Consider the following 20,713-nt stretch of genomic DNA (forward strand, 5'->3'; position numbering starts at 1 on the left):
AATAATCAAGATTAGAGCAGAGATCAATGAGTTAGAAACTAGAGATACAGGAAAACAAATCAACAAAACTAGAAGCTGATTTGTTGAAAGAATCAATAAGATTGATAAACCACTGGCCAAACTAATCCAAAAGAAAAGAGAGAGGACCCAAATTAATAAAAGTATGAATGAAAGGTGAGAGATCACAATAACACCAAAGAAATAGAAACAATTATCAGAAATTATTATCAACAGCTATACACTAATAACTTAAGCAACCTAGAAGAAATGGATGCATTCCTGAAAACCTACCAACTTCCAAGAATGAAACAGGAATAAATGGAGAACTGGAATAGACCAATATCTAGTAACGAGATTGAATAAGTGATCAAAAACCTCCCCCAAAACAAGAGCCCTGGACCTGATGGATTCCCTGGGGAATTCTACCAAACTTCCAAAGAAGAAATAACACTGATTCTCCTGAAGCTGTTTCAAAAATTAGAAAGAGAAGGAGAACTCCCAGGCTCTTTCTACAAAGCCTGCATTACTCTGATCCCCAAACCAGGTAAAGACCCCACCAAAAAGGATAATTTCAGACCAATATCCCTGACAAATATGGATGTCAAGATTCTCAACAAGATCCTAGATAATAAGATCCAGGAGTACATTAAAAAGATTATCCACCATGACCAGGTGGGATTTATCTCTGGTATGCAAGGTTGGTTCAACATTAGCAAATCAATCAATGTGATATAACAAATCAGTAAGATAAGAGAGAACCACATGTTCTTCTCAATTGATGCAGAAAAAGCATTTGACAAAATACAGCATCTGTTCCTGATTAAAACTCTTCAAAGTATAGGGATAGAGGGAATATTCCTCAACTTCATAAAATCAGTCTAGGAAAAAAACCACAGCGAATATCATCTCAATGGGGAAAAGCTGACAGCCTTCCCTTTGAGATCAGGAACACGACAAGGATGCCCACTCTCACCACTGTTGCTCAACATAGTAGTAGAAGTCCTAGAAACAGCAATCAGAAAACACAATAATCAGAAATCAGAAAAAGTAATAAAAGGTCTTCAAATTGGCAAAGAAGAAATCAAACTTTCTCTCTTTACAGATGACATGATACTTTATGTGAAAACCCAAAAGACTCCATCCCCAAACCTCTACAACTGATACAGAAATCTGTTAATGTGACAAGATAAAAAATTAATACACAGAAATCAGTTGCTTTCTTATACACTAACAATGAAAATATAGAAAGGGAAATCAATATCATTTACTATAGCACTAAGAACAATAAGCTACCTTGGAATAAACCTAAACAAAGAGGTAAAGGATCTTTACTTGAGGAACTAGAGAAAACTCATGAAAGAAATTGAAGGAAAAGAATTCGATGCTCATGGATCAGAAGAATCAGAGGAATTTTAAACATTGGAGCAATTTGCTCCAGCTCTTTGAAAAATACTGGTGGAATTTTGATTGGAATGGCATTGAAAGTATAGATTTCTCTAGGCAATGTAGACCCCAGAGAGACCCCAGAAGAGACCCCAAATTGCTAAGGACATATTGAAAAAGAAAAACAAAACTGGGGGCATCACATTGACTGATTTCAAGCTTTACTACAAAGCTATGATCACCAAGACATCATGGTACTGGCAGAATAACAAACACAAAGACCAGTGGAACAGAGTAGAGAGCCCAAATATGGACACTCTACTCTATGGTCAAATAATCCTTGACAAAGCAGGAAAAATATATTCAGTGGAAAAAAGACAGTCTCTTCAATAAATGGGGCTGGGGAAATTGGACAGCTATATATAGAAGCATGAAACTCAACCATTCTCTTACACCATACATGAAGATAAACACGAAATGGATAAAAGACCTCAACATGAGGCAGGAATCCATCAAAATCCTAGAGGAAAACATAGGCAGTAACCTCTTCGACATCAGCCACAGCCGCTTTTTTCAGGACATTTCTCCAAAGGCAAAGGAAACAAAAGCGAAAATGACTTTTGGGATTTCATCAAATTCAATGGCTTCTGCACAAAAAAGGAAGCAGTCAGCAAAAGAAAGAGATAACCTACAGAATTTGAGAAGATTTTCGTAAATGACAGTCTAGACAAAGGGCTGATATCCATCATCTATAAAGAACTCAAACTCAGCACTCAAAAAACAGATAATCATGTCAAAAATATGGGCAGAAGACATGAACAGACACTTCTTCAAAGAAGACATACAAATGGCTAACAGACATATGAAAATATATCTTCATCATCATTACTCTAGACATCAGGGAGATTAAAATCAAAACCACATCGAGATATCACCTTATACCAGTTAGAATGGCCAAAGTTAACAAGACAGTAAAGAACAATTGTTGGAGAGGATGTGGAGAAAGGGAAACCCTCTTAACAGTCTTTGTCGGAATGCAAGTTGGTACAGCGACTTTGGAAAACATTGCAGAAATTTCTTTAGAAATTAAAAATAGAGGGCACATATTTCATGGAGCACTGGGTGTGGTACAAAAACAATGAATACTGTTATGCTGAAAATAAATAAAAAATATGAAGAGGAAAAAGAGAAATTAAAAATAGAGCTAGCCTATGACCCTGTTATTGCACTACTGGGTATTTACCCAAAGATATAGATGTAGTGAAAAGAAGAGCCATCTGTATCCCAATGTTCATAGCAGCAGTGGCCACAATCGCCAAACTGGGAGGAGCCAAGATGCCCTTCAAGAGATGAATGGATAAAGAAGATATGGTCCACATATACAAAGAAGTATTATGCCTCCATCAGAAAGGATAAATACCCAACTTTTGTATCAACATGGAAGGGACTGGAGGTGGTTATGCTGAGTGAAATAAGTCAAGCATAGAGAGTCAATTATCATATGGTTCCACATACTTATGGAGCAAAAGGAATAACACAGAGAATATTAGGAGAAGGAAAGGAAAAGTGAATTGGAAGAAGTCGGAGGGGGAGACGAAGCATGAGAGACTGTGGACTCTGAGAAACAAACTGAGGGTTTTGAAGCAAAGAGTTGTGTGGAGTTAAGTGAGCCTGGTGGTGGGTATTAAGGAGGGCACATCTAGCATGGAGCAGTGGCTGTGGTGCATAAAGAATGAATCTTGGAACACTGAAAAAAATGAAATTAAGTTAACAAAAAATGGATGAAAAACCTCAGTGTAAGAGAGGAATCCATAAAAATTGACAAGCAGTAACCTCTTCAAAATCAGCCACAGCAACCTCTTACAAGACACATCTCCAAAGGGAAGTGAAAGAAAGCCGAAAATGAACTTTGGAACTTCATCAAGATAAAAACTTCTTTTTAATATGCTGTTGGATCCTGTTTTCTAGGATCTTGTTGAGAATCTTAGCATCCATATTCATCAGTGATATTGGTCTGAAATTCTCCTTTTTGGTAGGGTCTTTGCCTGGTTTGGGGATCAGGGTAATGCTGGCTTCATAGAAAGAGTCAAGAAGTTTTCCTTCTTCAATTTTTTGAAACAGCTTCAGGAGAATAGGTGTTATTTCTTCTTTGAAAGTTTGGTAGAATTCCCCAGGGAATCCATCAGGTCCTGGGCTCTTGTCTTTTGGGAGGTTTTTGATCACCGCTTCAATCTCATTACTAGATACTGGTCTATTCAGGTTGTCAATTTCTTCCTGATTCAATTTTGGGAGTTTATAGTTTTCCAGGAATGCATCCATTTCATATAGGTTGCTCAGCTTATTGGCATATAATTGTTGATAATAACTTCTGATGATTGTTTCTACTTCCTTAGTGTTCGTTGTGATCTCTCCCTTTTCATTCATAATTTTATGTATTTGAGCTTTCACTCTTTTCTTTTGGAATAATGTGGCCAATAGTTTATGGATCTTATTGATTCTTTCAAAAAACCAGCTTCTAGTTTAATTGATATGTTCTACTGTATCTCTGGTTTCTACCTCATCGATCTCAGCCCTAATCTTGATGATTTCCCTTCTTACGTGTGGAGTTGGTTTGATTTGTTGTTGATTCTCCAGTTCCTTAAGGTGTAGAGAGAGCTGCTGTGTTCTGGATTTTTCAGATTTTTTGAGGGAGGCTTGGATGGCTATGTATTTCCCCCTTAGGATATTCTTGGGCTTTTCCGTCCTTTAAAGAAGCTCCCTTAATATTTCCTGCAGTATCGGCGTGGTGGTTGCATAGTCTCTTAAGCCTTGCCGGTCCTGGAAACTCTTTATCTCTCCATGCATTTTGAATGCCAGTCTTGCTGGATAAAGTATTCTTGGCTGCATGTTCTTCTCATTCAGTGCCCTGAATATATCTTGTCAGCCCTTTCTGGCTTGCCAGGTCTCTGTGGACAGGTCTGACGTTATTCTGATAGGCTTTCCTCTGTACGTAAGGATCTTCTTTGTCCTAGCTGCTTTCAAGAGGTTCTGCCTACAATTATAATTCTTCATTCTTACTATTAGGTGTCTCAAGGTCTTTCGAGAATCTGTAAACTTGTGGGGAAACCTTTCGGCCTCTAGTACATAAACGCTGGTTCCATTCACGAGATTTGGAAAATTTTCATGAAGAAATTGTTCCACTCTATCTTCTAGACTTCTTTCTTTCTCCTCCCCTTCAGGGATTCCAATAATTCTGATGTTGGAACGTTTCATGGCATCTAGACGAGGTGGGATTCATCCCTGGGCTACAAGAATGGTTCAACATTCACAAATCAATCAATGTGATAGAACAAATTAATAAGAGAAGAGAGAAGAATCACATGGTCCTCTCAATCGATGCAGAAAAAGCATTTGACAAAATCCAGCATCTGTTCCTGATTAAAATGCTTCAAAGTATAGGGATAGAGGGAACATTCCTAAACTTCATCAATCTATCTATGAAAGACCCACAGCAAATATCATCCTCAATTGGAAAAATCTTGGGTCCTTCCCCTTGAGATCAGGAGCACGACAAGGATGCCCACTCTCATCACTCTTGTTCAACATGGTATATTAGATGTCTTAGCAATAGCAATCAGACAACAAAGGGAAATAAAGGTATCCAAATTGGTAATGAAGAAGTCAAACTCTCTCTCTTCACAGATGACATGATTCTTTATATGGAAAACCCAAAAAACTCCACCCCCAAACTACTAAAACTCATACAGCAATTCAGCAACGTGGCAGGATATAAAGTCAATGTACAGAAATAAGTGGCCTTCTTACACACTAACAATGAAAATACAGAAAGGGAAATTAGAGAATCGATTCCATTTACTATAGCACCAAGAACCATAAGATACCTGGGAATAAACCTAACCAAAGAGATAAAGGATCTGTACTCAAGGAACTACAGAAAATTCATAAAAGAAATTGAAGAAGACACAAAAAGATGGAAGACCATTCCATGCTCTTGGATTGGAAGAATAAACATTGTTAAAATGTCTATACTGCCTAGAGCAATCTATACTCTTAATGCCATGCTGATCAAAATTCCACCGGTATTCTTCAAAGAGCTGGAGCAAATAATCCCAAAATTTGTATGGAATCAGAAGAGACCCTGAATCACTAAGGAAATATTGAAAAACAAAAATAAAACTGGGGGCATCACGTTACTTGATTTCAAGCTTTACTACAAAGCTGTGATCACCAAGACAGCATGGTACTGGCATAAAAACAGACACATAGACCAGTGGAACAGAGTAGAGAGCCCAAATATGGACCCTCAACTCTATGGTCAATTAACCTTCGACAAAACAGGAAAAAATATACAGTGGAAAAAAGACAGTCTCTTCAATAAATGGTGCTGGAAAAACTGGACAGTTATATGTAGAAGAATGAAACTCGACCATTCTCTTACACCGTACACAAAGATAAACTCAAAATGGATAAAAGACCTCAATGTGATACAGGAATCCATCAGAATCCTAGAGGAGAACATAGGCAGTATTCTCTTCGATATCAGCCACAACAACTTCTTTCAAGATATATCTCCAAAGCCAAAGGAAACAAAAGTGAAGATGAACTTTTGGGACTTCATCAAAATCAAAAGCTTCTGTACAGCAAAGGAAACAGTCAAGAAAACAAGAGGCAACCCACGGAATGGGAGAAGATATTTGCAAATGACAGTACAGACAAAAGGTTGATATCCAGGATCTATAATGGATTCCTCAAACTCAACACACACAAAACAGACAATCATATCAAAAAATGGGCAGAAGATATGGACAGACACTTCTCCAATCAAGACATACAAATGGCTATCAGACACATGAAAAAATATTCATCATCACTAGCCCTCAGGGAGATTCAAATTAAAACCACATTGAGATACCACCTTACACCAGTTAGAATGGCCAAAATTAACAAGACAGGAAACAACATGTGTTGGAGCAGATGTGGAGAAAGGGGAACCCTCTTACACTGTTGGTGGGAATGCAAGTTGGTGCAGCCTCTTTGGAGAACAGTGTGGAGATTCCTCAAGAAATTAAAAATAGAACTTCCCTATGAACCTGCCATCGCACTCCTGGGTACTTACCCCAAAGATACAGATGTAGTGAAAGGAAGGGCCATCTGTACCCCAATGTTTATAGCAGCAATGGCCACGGTCGCCAAACTGTGGAAAGAACCAAGATGCCCTTCAACAGACGAATGGATAAGGAAGATGTGGTCCATATGTACTATGGAGTATTATGCCTCCATCAGAAAGGATGAATACCCAAGTTTTGTAGCAACATGGACGGGACTGGAAGAGATTATGCTGAGTGAAATAAGTCAAGCAGAGAGAGTCAATTATCATATGGTTTCACTTATTTGTGGAGCATAACAAAAAGCTTGGAGGACATGGGGAGTTAGAGAGAAGGGTTTGGGGTAAATTGGAAGGGGGGTGCATCATGAGAGACTATGGACTCTGAGAGGGTTTGAAGTGGTGGGGGGAGGGTGGGAGGTCGGGGTACCAGGTGGTGGGTATTATAGAGGGCACTGATTGCATGGAGCACTGGGTGTGGTGCAAAAATAATGATACTATTGTGCTGAAAATAAACAAATGGAAAAAAAAATAAAAACTTCTGCTCAGCAATGGAAACAGTCAAGAAACCTAAGAGGCAACCCACTGAATAGGAAAATATATTTGCAAGTGACCTATTTGATAATGGGCTGGTATCTAAGATATATAAAGAAACTCAACACTCCCCCCCAAAAGAAACAAATCCAGTCAAGAAATGGGCAGAAGACATGAACAGCCACTTCTTCAGAGAAGACATACCAGTTGGTTGAGACACATGAAAAAATTTTCTGCATCACTAGCCATCAGGGAAATACAAATCAAAACCACATTGAGATGCCATCTTATGCCAGTAAGAATGGTTAAATGAATAAGACAGAGAATAACAAATATTGGTGAGGAACCCTCTTGCACAGTTTCTGGGAATGCGAGCTAGTATAGCCACTCTGGAAAACAGTGTAGAGTTTCCTCAGAAAGTTAAAAATAGAGCTCCCCTACAACCCAGCAACTGCACTACTATGTATTCACCCCCAAAGATATAGATGTAGTGAAATAAGGTGCACCTTTACCCCAATGTTTATGACAGCATTGTCCATAATAGCCAAACTGTGGAAGGAGCCAAAATGTCCTTCAACAAATGATTACATAAAGACTATGTGTTTCATATATACAAAGGAATGTTACTCAGCTACTAGAAAGGATGAATTCCCATCATTTTAATCAACATGGATGGAACTGGAGGGGATTATGCTAATAAGGCAAGCAGAGAAAGACAATTATCATATAGTTTTACTCATATGTGGAACATAAGGAATAATGTGGAGGACCATAGGAGAAATGAGAGAAAACTGGAGGGGGATATCAGAGAAGGAGTTGAGCCACAGACCCTGGGAAACAAACTGAGGGTTTCTGAGGGGAGGGGCATGAATTGATGGGGTAGCCACATGATGGATAGTGAGGACAGCATGTGTTGTACTGAGCACTTGGTATTATATGCAACTGATGAATCATTGAACACTGCATCAAAAACTAATGTTTTCTTATACAGTGGCTAACTGAACATAATAATAAAATAAACTGCAAATACCTTAAAAAAAGTAACAATGAAATTAATGAAGTTGTAGGATAAAAAATTAATACCCCAAAATCAGTGGCATTTCTGTACACTACTAACTAAGCAGGGGGAACATAAATTAAGAAAACAATTCCATATATAAGTGCATCAATAATAGTAAAATACCTAGGAATAAACCTAACCAAAGAGATGAAAGATCTGTACTCTGAAGACTACAAAACACTGATGAAAGAAATTTAAGATGACATAAAAAGTGGAATGATATTCCTTGCTCATGGATTGGAAGAATTAACAGTGTTGAAATGTCCACATTATCCAAAGCAATGAACAGAGTCAATGCAATCCCTATCGAAATACCAGCAGTATTTTTCACAAAACAAAACTACATAATAGCAAACTTTGTATTGAAATGCAAAAGACCTTGAATGGCCAAAACTATCTTGAGAAAACAAACAAAACAAAGCAAGGGGCATCACAATCTGAGATCTCAAGTTTAATACAAAGCTGTAGTACTCAGAACAGTATGGTACTGACATGAAAATAGACACATAAATTAATGAAACAATACGGAGTGCAGAAACAAAGCCATATTTATATGGTCAATTAATTTATGGAAAAGGAGACAAAAATAAAGTAGGGAGAAGACTATCTTTTAAATAAATGGTGTTGGGAAAACTGGATTAACTACAATAAAATGAACCTGTATCACTTTCTAACACCATACTCAGAAACAAAATGTAAATTAAAAACCTAGGGGAACCTGTGTGGCTCCATTGGTCAGCTCAGGTCGTAGTCTCAGGGTCCTGGGGTTGAGCCCTGCATTGGGCTCTGTGCTCAGTGGAGAGCTTGCTTCCCCTCTCTTTGTCTGCCTCTCTGCCTCCTTGTGATCTCTCTCTCTTTGTTAAAAAAATAAAATCTTTAAATGAAAAACAAAACAAAACAAAACCCCTAAATGTGAGACCTGAAACCATTAAAATTCTAGATGAGAATGCAAGCAGTAATATATATGACATTGGTCCTAGCAACATTTTTTCTTGATTTGTCTCCTGGGACAGGGAAACAAAACCAAAAAATGAACTATTGGTACTAGATCAAAATAAAAGGCTTTTGTACAGTGAAGGAAGCCATCATCAAAATAGAAAGGCAACCTGTGAATGGGTGAAGAGATTTATAATGTTTTATCCAATAAGGGTTTAATACTCAAAATATATGTAAAAACTCAACACAAAACAAACAAAAAAACCTGTGCTCTGTTCTCAGAGTTTTCTATATTCAGCATCTTTTACTTTTATAAGAGAAAGAAAAAAGAAAAAATGTTTTATAAAAAATAAGGACTGTGTGTGTGTATTTGGGAATAGGGGTGGAAGAACACTAATGAGATAAGGTTCTTGGCACTTGGGGACTGGAAGAGAAGTAATGCAACCAAGGTTAGAGTATTCCATGGAAAGCTGAAAGTAGCTATTTATGAGTTGGAACTCTTTTGTTACTTCTCAGAAGGAATTTAGAACCTGAAATGAGTATATGGAATGCAAAATGTTCATGTTTATATTCTCTGTAATGGTGAGTTTTGGAAAAGAGAGGGTGAGTACCTGGACAAAGTGGGAAATATAGTGACAGAGCCTCAAGCTCAAACTCAGCCATAGGACAGAAATTTGGTTTTCATCCTAACACTCTCTCCACCCCCCCACCCATGCCACACTCTCCATACTCTAAAGAGGGCCTGAGAGAATAAACTGCTCAGTGTTTCAGTGTTTGTTGATGGGAACATTGAGTGGCAAAGAGATAGAGGACTTTCTATCTAGAAGTTCCTTTCTAAGCTTTTCCTCTGTTTCAGGTTTGTTTTTTTTAGTTTAGTTTTTTTTTTTTTTTTTTTTTTTTAACGAAGGCTGTTTTCACATATAAGCAAACTCAATGACTACCATATTTTATTTTTAGCTTTTTTTGTTTTTATACAAATATTAAATGTTTATTATTATAAAATGTAAAAATGCAGGTTTGCAAATAAAACATAAATAAAGGTATGAATGAATGAGTGAATGAATGAATGAATGAATGAAACTACCTGAAATTCCACTACCACCTCCTAAAGATAAACCTATATACATTTTGCTACACATCCATTGAGACATTTTTCTGTGTATTTATTCTTGCAGTGTGATTATGTTGTTTTGTAAACTATCTTCTTCCACTTATCATACATATCTTTCCAGGGTTATTAAAAATTTTTATTTTGGGGGTGGGATAAGATGCCAGTTAAGTAGGAGGAGGTGCCATTTCAACCTGTCCCCTAAAGTGAGCTGATTACCTACCAAAGAACTCTGATCACTCATGAAATCAGCCTGAGATTAGAATTATACACTTCTGGATCTCTACGGGGGCAGAAGACACCAGTGGGCAGGTAAAGCGGAGTGGAAACATTGATTGGACTGATATCAGAAGATAAACAAAAGAGGGAGGGAGCCACCAGAAGTGACCCATTGAAAAGTAATACCCTGATATGAGAGTGCACTGTGACTGGGGACCAGCATTAACTTGGAGTCTAGTTGAAAGCACTCAAAAAGAGCAATGGGCTGTAGGGGGAAATTAGGGACAGGGGCTTAAGCCCACTGACCCAGGACAGTCACTTCTGGCGCTGAGCCAGAGAGAGTGAAGTGAAGAGGCCAGGTCTTGGTCTCTGAGTTGCCATTCTGCCTGACAGCATCTGGGTGGCTGCACCCGTGAGGGTGAGGGAGCCTCACTAGCCAGCAGAACCATAGGCTTTTGCACTCTGCACAAGCATGCACGCTGCATGACCAGAGTCTGATTCTCGCCCTGCACCCTCCCGTGAGAGAGGTGGGTGCCGGCACCAGTCGGCCTGTGCTCTCTCCCACCCAGAGAGTCGGAGGACTCCCAACCTGGGCCAGCATGAAAATCTCAGTGCACTATCTCTGCTTGGGACCTCTCTGGTGGTCTGGATCTGCTCAGATAGCCACAGCTAGTATTTCTCGTGGTTTTAGGTAAGCGGGAGTTCCTGGAATCCCAGAGACCATGACTGGGAATGTAATCTGCCAGCGGCAGAGAGGGAATTTATGTGCTCTGGAGCACCCAGAGGGGAAGAAACGGAAGCTTCTCTCTGAGAGGGAGGTCTGGGTGCAGTTTGCTTTCCTCTAAACCTCCCAAAACTGCCAAAAGCCACCAAGGGGAGATAAAACAAATGAACAAACAAACAAACAAAACCTTCAGAGAACAAAAGCCTGAAAAACCGGTTTCCCCAGAGCCCAGTCCCTTGATGGGGACAGGAGGACTTAACTCAGGCAACAGGGCCTGAAAAACCACATGGCAGGCCCCTCCCCCGAGAAAGCCGGGTCAAAAAAAAAAAAAAAAAAAAGACAAGAGGAAAACCACCACTACTTCATAGATACAACTTTTATTTTTAATTCGCTCCCGCTATTTTGGTTCTTATCATTTTTTAAAAATATACAACTTTTGAACCTATTTACCATCACAATGAGATGTTCAGTATATCAAATTCCATAATAACCTTTTTACCTGAACTTTTTAAATACATATACTTATGTTTTTCTATTTTTTATTTTATTTTATTATTATTTTTTAATATTCAAATGGAGATAAGCTTCAGGGTAATCTCCTTTCCCCAATCAATGCTATCCTTAAAGGAAAACCAGTTTTAATCCCCCTTTATCCCAGGAAAGTTGAGTCCCTTAAGAAATATATCAAGATACACCCAGGAAGAATCAAAATAAACTTCCTTGCCCACACTGAGAATTTATAACCACTCTCCCACCTTTTTCTTCTGTCAATGTTTCTGTGTATTTGTTTTTGTCCTGAGTATATAAATCTTATACCTGGGGTTCTTTTTGATGAAGTTCTTTTATTTATTTATTTATTTATTTTTCTCTTGTCATCTACTTTTGTCGGTCTTTTTGTTTGTCTGTTTTTGTTTGTCTACTTCATAAATCTTACCTTGGGACCCATTTGGGCTGGGCCTTCTCTTTTATCTTTCTTTTTTTTTTTTCCTGTCTCTCTCTCGCTCTTTTTTTTCTTTTTTCTTTCTTTTTGGTGGGAACACTTGATTGCTCAGAAGCATTCCAGGGTGCATGTTGCTTGCACGATGGCTGATACATTCAGCTACACATCCGTTCAGCCATCTCTCACCAAAATGATTAGGAGGAGCAATGCCCAACAGAGGAAAAATTTAGAGACTGGGCCCTCTCCATCAGAGCTATTAGACATGGACATAGACAGTATGTCAGGAAGGGAATTCAGGCTAATAATTTCCAGGCAATAGCTAGGTTGGAGAAAGCCTTTGATGACAAAATGGAATTGATTAGGGCAGAAGTGAAAGCCACCAGGGATGATGTTAACAATGTTCTCAATGAGTTCTCAATGAAGTTCTCAATGAGTTTCAATCTAATCTAAATTCTCCAAAAGCTAGGGTAACTGAAGCAGAAGATAGAATTAGTGATCTGAAGGACAGATAGAGAAAAAGGATCAGGAGGAAGCCTCGAACAAACAGCTCAGAAGACATGAAAACAGAATTAAGGAAATAAATGAAGCCATGGAAAGTTCCAACATCAGAATTATTGAAATCCCTGAGGGGCAGGAAAAAGAAAGATGACTAGAATATATAGTTGAATGATTCTCCATGAAAATTTTCCCAATCTAGTGAATAGAACCAGCGTTCCTGTATTAGAGGCAGAAAGGGCTTCCCCCAAGATCATAGAATCTTGAAAGACCTCCAGACACTTGATTGTGAAAATGATGAGTCATAATTGTAGACAGGAGTTCTTGAAAGCAGCGAGGGCAAAGATATTCCTTACATACAGAGGAAAGCCCATCAGAATAATGTCAGACCTATCTAAAGAAACCTGGCAAGCCAGAAAAGTCTAGCAAGACATATTCAGGGCAATAAATGAGAAGGACATGCAACCAATAATACTTTATCCAGCAAGACTGACATTCAAAATGGTTGGAGAGATAAAGAGCTTCCAAGACCAGCAAGGTTGAAAAGAGTATGTGACCATCAAGTTGGCACTGCAGGAAATATAAAGGAGGGTGCTATAAAAGTGGAAGAAAAATAATAATATCATTGAACAGAAATATATGGAGACAATATATAGAAACAAAGACTTCACAAGTAACAAGATGTCAATAATATCTCTCAATAGTCAATGTGAATGGCCTAAATGCATCCATAAAAGGACACAGGGTTGCAGATTGGATAAAATGACAGGACCCACATTCAAAATGGATGAAAAGATAAAGACTTTCCAAGACTGGCAAGGCTTAAAAGACTATGCAACCACCAAGCTGACACTGCAGGCAATATTAAGGGGGGTTCTATAAAAGAGGAAGAATCCTAAGAATAGCATTGAACAGAAATATAGAGACAATCTACAGAAAGAAATATTTCAAAGGTAACACGATGTCAATAAAAACGTATCTATCAATAATCACTCTCAATGTGAATGGCCTAAATGCACCCATAAAACGACACAGGGTAGCAGATTGGATAAAACGACAGGAATCATCCATATGTTGTCTACAAGAGACCCATTTTGAACCTAAAGGTACACCCAGACTGAACGTGAAGGGATGGAGAAGCATCTTTCATGCCAATGGGCCTCAAAAGAAGGCCAGGGTAGCGATTCTCATATCAGATAAATTAGATTTTAAACTAAAGACTGTAGTCATAGATACAGAAGGACACTATATAATTCTTAAAGGGACTATCCACCAAGATGATCTAACAATTGTAAATATCTATGCCCCCAATATGGGAGCAGCAAATTACATAAGAAAACTGTTAATCACGATAAAGAGTCATATTGATATGAATACATTAATAATAGAAGATCTTAACACACCTCTCTCAGAAATAGACAGATCACTGAAGCAGAAAATCAATAAAGAAACAAGAGCATTGAATGACACATTGGACCAGATAGACCTCATAGATATATACAGAACATTCCACCCTAAAACAAGAGAATACTCATTCTTCTCAAGTGCACATGGAACCTTCTCAAGAATAGACCACATACTGGGTCACAAATCAGGACTCAACCAAAACCAAAAGACTGAGATTATTCCCTGCATATTCTCAGATAACAATGCTTTAAACTGGAGCTCAATCACAAGGAAAAGTTTGGAAGGAACTCAACCACCTGGAAGCTAAAGACCACCTTGCTTAAGAATGCTTGGATCAACCAGGAGATCAAAGAAGAACTTAAAACAATTCATGGAAACCAATGACAATGAAGACACTTCAGTCCAAAACCTATGGGATACAGCAAAGGCGGTCCTAATGGAGAAATAAATAGTTATCCCAGCCTTCCTCAAAAAAACTGAAAAATCCAGAATACACCAGCTGTCTCTACACCTTAAAGAACTGGAGAATCAACAACAAATCAAACCAACTCCACACATAAGAAGGGAAATCATCAAGATTAGAGCTGAGATCAATAAGGTAGATACCAGAGATACAGTAGAACATATCAATGACCCTAGAAGTTCGTTTTTTGAAAGAATCAATAAGATCAATAAACTGTTGGCCACACTAATCCAAAAGAAAAGAGAGAAAGTCCAAATTCATAAAATTATGAATGAAAAGGGAAAGATCACAACTAACACCAAGGAAGTAGACACAATCATCATAAGTTATTATCAACAGTTATATGCCAATAAGCTAAGCAACCTAGATGAAATGGATGCATTCCTGGAAAACTATAAACTCCCAAAATTGAACCATGAAGAAATTGACAACCTGAATAGACTGATATCTAGTAACAAGATTGAAGCAGTGATCAAAAACCTCCCAAAAAACAAGAGCCTAGGACCTGATGGATTCCCTGTGGAATTCTACAAAACGTTCAAAGAAGAAATAACACCTATTCTCCTGAAGCTGTTTCAAAAAATTGAAGCATAAGGAAAATTTCCAGACTCTTTCTTTGAAGCCAACATTACCCTGATCCCCAAACCAGGCAAAGACCATACCAAAAAGGAGAATTTCAGACCAATATCACTGATTAATATGGATGCTAAGATTCTCAACAAGATCCTAGAAAACAGGATCCAACAGCACATTAAAAAGATTATCTACCATAACCAGGTGGGATTTATTCCTGGGCTACAATGATGGTTCAACATTCGCAAATCAATCAATGTGATAGAACAAATTAATAAAAGAAGAGAGAAGAACCACATGGTCCTCTCAATTGATGCAGAAAAATCATTTTACAAAATCCAGCGTCCATTCCTGATTAAAACGCTTCAAAGTATAGGGATAGAGGGGACATTCCTAAACTTCATCAAATCTATCTATGGAAGACCCACAGCAAATATCATCCTCAATGGGAAAAGGCTCACAATCTTCATGTTGAGATCAGGAACACGACAAAGATGCCCACTCTCCCCACTCTTGTTTAACGTAGTATTAGAAGTCTTAGCAACAGCAATCAGACAACAAAGAGAAATAAAAGGTATCCAGATGGCAATGAAGAAGTCAAACTCTTTCTCTTTGCAGATGACATAATTCTTTATATGGAAAACCCAAAAGACTCCACCCCCAAACTACTAGAACTCAGACAGCAATTCAGCAAAGTGGCAGGATACAGTCAAGGTACAGAAATCAGTGGCTTTCTTATACACTAACAAGGAAAATACAGAAAGGGAAATTAGAGAATTGATTCTGTTTCCTAGAGCAGCAAGGACCATAAGATACCTGGGAATAAACCTCACCGAAGAGGTAAAGGATCTGTACTCAAGGAACTACAGAACACTCATGAAAGAAATTGAAGACACAAATAGATGGAAGACCATTCCATGCTCATGGATTGGAAGAATAAACATTGTTAAAATGTCTATACTGCCTAGAGTAATCTATATTTTCAATGCCATTCTGATAAAAATTCCACCAGGACTTTTCACAGAGCTGGAATAAACAATCCTTAAATTTGTATGGAATCAGAAGAGACCCCGAATTGCCAAGAAAATGTTGAAAAAGAAAAAAAATATTGAGGACATCATTTTGCCTGATTTCAAGCTTTACTACAAAGCTGTGATCACCAAGAAACCACTGTACTGGCAAAAACAGATGCATAGGCCAGTGGAACAGAGTGGAGAGCCCAGATATGGACCCTCAACTCTATGGTCAAATAATCTTTGAGAAAGCAGGAGAAAATATACACTGGAAAAAAGAAAGTCTCTTCAATAAATGGTGCTGCTAAAATTGGACAGCTATGTGTAGAAGAATGAAACTTGACCATTCTCTTACACCATACACAAAGTATATTCGAAGTTTATAAAATATCTCAACATGAGGCAGGAATCCATCAAATCCTAGAGGAGAGCATAGGCAGTAACCTCTTTAATATCAGTCACAGAAAATTCTTTCAAGATATGTCTCCAAAGTCAAAAGAAACAAAAGAAAAAATGAACTTTTTGGACTTCATCAAAATCAAAACTTCTGTACAGCAATGGAAACAGTCAAGAAAACAAAAAGGCACCCCACAGAATGGAGAAGATATTTGCAAATGACAGTAAAGACAAAATGCTGATATCCAGGATCTATAAAGATCTTCTCAAACTCAAGACACAGAAAACAGATAATCATGTCAAAGAATGGGCAGGAAACATGAACAGCTACTTCTCTAATGAAGACATAAAAATGGCTATCAGACACATGAAAAAAAATGTTCATCATCACTAAACAACAGAGAGATTTAAATCAAAACTACGTTGAGATACCACCTTACACAAGTTAGAATTGCCAAAATTAAAGAGACAGTAAACAACCTGTGTTGGAGAGGATGCAGAAAAAGGAAACCCTCTTACACTGTTGGTAGGAATGCAAGTTGGTGCAGCCACTTTGGAAAAAACTGTGGAGATTCCTTAAGAAATTATAAATAGAGTTTCCCTATAACCCTGCAATTACACTACTGGGTATTTACCCCAAAGATACAGATGTAGTGAAAAGAAGGGCCATCTGGACCCCAATGTTCATAGCAGCAATCGCCTCGGTCACCAAACTGTGGAAAGAACCAAGATGCCCTTCAATTGATGAATGGATAAAGAAGATGTGGTCCATATACACTACGAAGTATTATGCCTCCATCAGAAAGGATGAATACCGAACTTTTGTAGCAGCATGGATGGGACTGGAAGAGAATATGCTGAGTGAAATAAGTCAGGTGGAGAGAGTCAATGATCATATGGTTTTACTTATTTGTGGAGCATAAGAAATAACATGGAGGACATGGGAAGATGGAGAGGAGAAGGGAGTTGAGGGAAATTGGCAGTGGAGATGAACCATGAGAGACTATGTACTCTGAAAAACAATCTGAAGTTTTTGAAGGGGCAGGGGGTGAGAAGGTGCTGCGTGGTGGGTATTATGGAGAGCAATATGTGCCGTATTATGGAGGGCAATATGAGTCCTTCTTGCATGGAGCAGTAGGTGTGGTGCATAAAGAATGCATTCCAGTACACTGAAAAGAAATAAAAAAATTAAAAAAAAATATTTTGGGACTTGAAAAAGCTATTTTATTTACTTATTTATTTGTTTGTTTGTTTGTTTATGTGACAGACAGAGATCACAAGTAGGCAGAGAGGCAGGCAAAGAGAGAGGAAGGGAAGCAGGCTCCCTGCTGAGCAGAGATGCTCTTGCTGGGCTCAAAACCTGGATCGTGGGATCATGACCTGAACAAAAGGAGATGTTTTAATCCACTGAGCCACCCAGGCTTCCCCCAAAATTACTTTACAATACTCAACATTTTAATGTATTCTCTTTGTAAAAAGTGAAATATATAAAATGTACTATGAAGATAAAAGAAAAATCAATGCTCTCTTTAACCACTAGTCTCACCTCTGTACTAGTCCTGTCCTCTTCTCCATTTCTCAGAAATAACTACTATTATCATTGGTGTGTATTCTTATAACTGGCTGTCTAAAAATCTCCATCTATCATCTATGTATATATGTCTCTATCATCTCTCTGTCTCTCTCTGTGTCTCTCTCTCTCCCTGTATTTGTGTGTGTGTATATGACTTAATGACGTATATACGACATTATCTTGAGTAGTATTCATGGTATTTTCAATATAAATAGTATCATCTTGAACATATCAATTTGAAATTTACTTTTCTCACTGAAAAGCATGACTTGGATATCTATATACATTCCATTGTATTTAATTGATATATGGTATTGTATGGTATAGATATACCATCATTTATTTGACTACATCACTACTGAGGTAGGTTTAAATTGTTTCTAATTTTTCACTATTATCAACACTGAGATAAATATCTTTGATTTTTCTCCTTGTGCATATGTGTAGGAATGTTCCTATAAGAGAGATACCAGGAGAGAAATAAGGTCATAGGATGCATAACACTTAGCTTCAACATTTATCAACACATGGCTAACCTTGTTTCATCTAAATTCCACCCCCCATACACACTGGATTATTTTAAAGCAAATAGTATCATCTGGAAGCTTATTTTGATATTCAGTTTATACTGAAAAATTGTCTCTAAGATGTCTATACCAATTCATTGCCCCACCAACAGTGTTTGAGGTTACCTATTTTCAATACCTTTGCCAAATTTGAAATTATCAAACTTTAAAAATTTGCTAATCAGGAATAATATTGTATGATTGTTTTAACTGGCAGTAGCCTAATTAGTAGTGAAACTGTTAATCTTTTCATATACTTAATAACTATTTGTTTTTCCTCTTCTGTGAAATTCCTGTTCAAATTCTTTGCTGATTTATCCATTTTGGTTTGTCTTTTTATGAAACAAATTATATGTTTATGTATGAAAGAACACATAATAAGTGTATAAAATGTTAGCTTGTGTTTAGCATTTTGAATGTTGAGAGGCAAGTGGACTTTTCTTAGCATCTGTTGATTCTTTCATTTTTTAAATTGTTGACCATTTGTTATTTTCTACACTTCAGAGAATTCCTACCCTTATAAAAATTATTATTGGCCAAGTGGGAGAGATTGACATTAATTAAATGGCCACACATATAAATATATATTTACTAATAATTATAATTACAAATAATTATGTTAAATAAAACTACCTTGACTGAAAGGCTTGAGGTAGTCAGGCTGGTGGACCATTGGGTAGGCTGGGATAGAAAAGGGTGAGTAGCAGTTGCTCCCATTCAAAGAGCTAGAACCAACAGGAAAGAATATCTCACCTCCTGAATACATTTACCCTCTAAGGCTGTTTCTCATTAGCTTTAGTGTCACAATCTGCTTGGAAGGTACTGCTTTGTGAAATAGAGTTAGTGGCTGTGGAGGAGGAGAGCAAGATGACAGAGGGTAGGAGACCTAAATTTTTTCTGGTCCCAGGAATTCACTTAGCCACTTATCAAACCATTCTGAACACCTACAAATTCAACAGGAGATTGAAAAATAGCAGCAATTCTATAAACAGAAAAGTGACCACTTTCTGGTAGTGTATATTTTTCTGGGGTCATTGTTACCCTTTCATCATTTTGTTCTATCATTCATCTATTCTCCTCTGGACAAGATGACAAGGCAGAATAAGTCAACACACACACACACACACACAAGAACATGAGGTGGTAGCTACTGCTAGGGACCTAATCAATATAGGCATTAATAATATGTCAGCAGTAGAGTTCTGAATGATGATTATAAAGATGTTAGCTGGGCTTGAAAAAAAAGCATAGAAGTTATTAGATAATCCCTTTCTGGAGAAATATACACCCCTTCTAGAGAAATAAAAGAATTAAATCTAACAAAGCTGAAATTAAAAAAAAAAAAAAACTGTTAATGAAGCACAATAAAAAAAATGGAGGCTCTTTCTGTTATGATAAGTGAGGCAGAAGAGAGAATTAGTGATAGAGAAGACCAAATGATGGAGAATAAAGAAGCTGAGAAAAAGGGAGATAAACAACTACTGGATCACGAGGGGAAAATCTGAGAAATAAGTGGCACCATAAGATGAAACAGTATTAAAATAATGGTATCCCAGAAGAAGAAGAAAGAGAGAGAGGGGCAGAAGGTATATTGGAGCACATTATAGCAGAGAACTTCCCTAATTTGGGGAAAAAAACAATCATGAAAATCTAGGAGGCAGAGCGAGCCTCCCTCAAAATCAATAAAAATAGGTCAACATCCTGTCATGTAATGGTAAAACTTACAAGTCCCAGTGACAAAGAGAAAATCCTGAAAGATCCTTGAAACAAGAGGTCTGTAACCTACAGTGATAGAAATATTAGATTGGCAGCAGACCTATCCACAGGGACCTGGTAGGACAGAAAGGACTGTCATAATATACTCAGAGCATTAAAGAGAAAAATATGCAGCCAAGAATATTTTATTCAGCTAGGCTGTCACTGAAAATAGAGGGAGACATAAAGGGCTTCCAGGACAAATGAAAACTAAGAGAATTTGCAAACAACAAACCAGCCCTACAGGAGATACTGAAAGGGGTCCTCTAAGCAAAGAGAGACCCTAAAAACATAAGTCCAGAAAAGAACAAAGGCAATATATCATAAGAGTCACTTACAGGCAATACAATAACATTAAATTCATATCTTTCAATAGTTACCCTGAATGTAAATTAGCTAAATGCCCCAATCAAAAGATACAGGGTATTAGAATGGTTAAAACAAGACCCATCAATATGCTGTCT

This window comes from Mustela lutreola, chromosome X, assembly GCF_030435805.1.
Source record: "Mustela lutreola isolate mMusLut2 chromosome X, mMusLut2.pri, whole genome shotgun sequence".
Lineage (NCBI taxonomy): Eukaryota > Metazoa > Chordata > Mammalia > Carnivora > Mustelidae > Mustela > Mustela lutreola.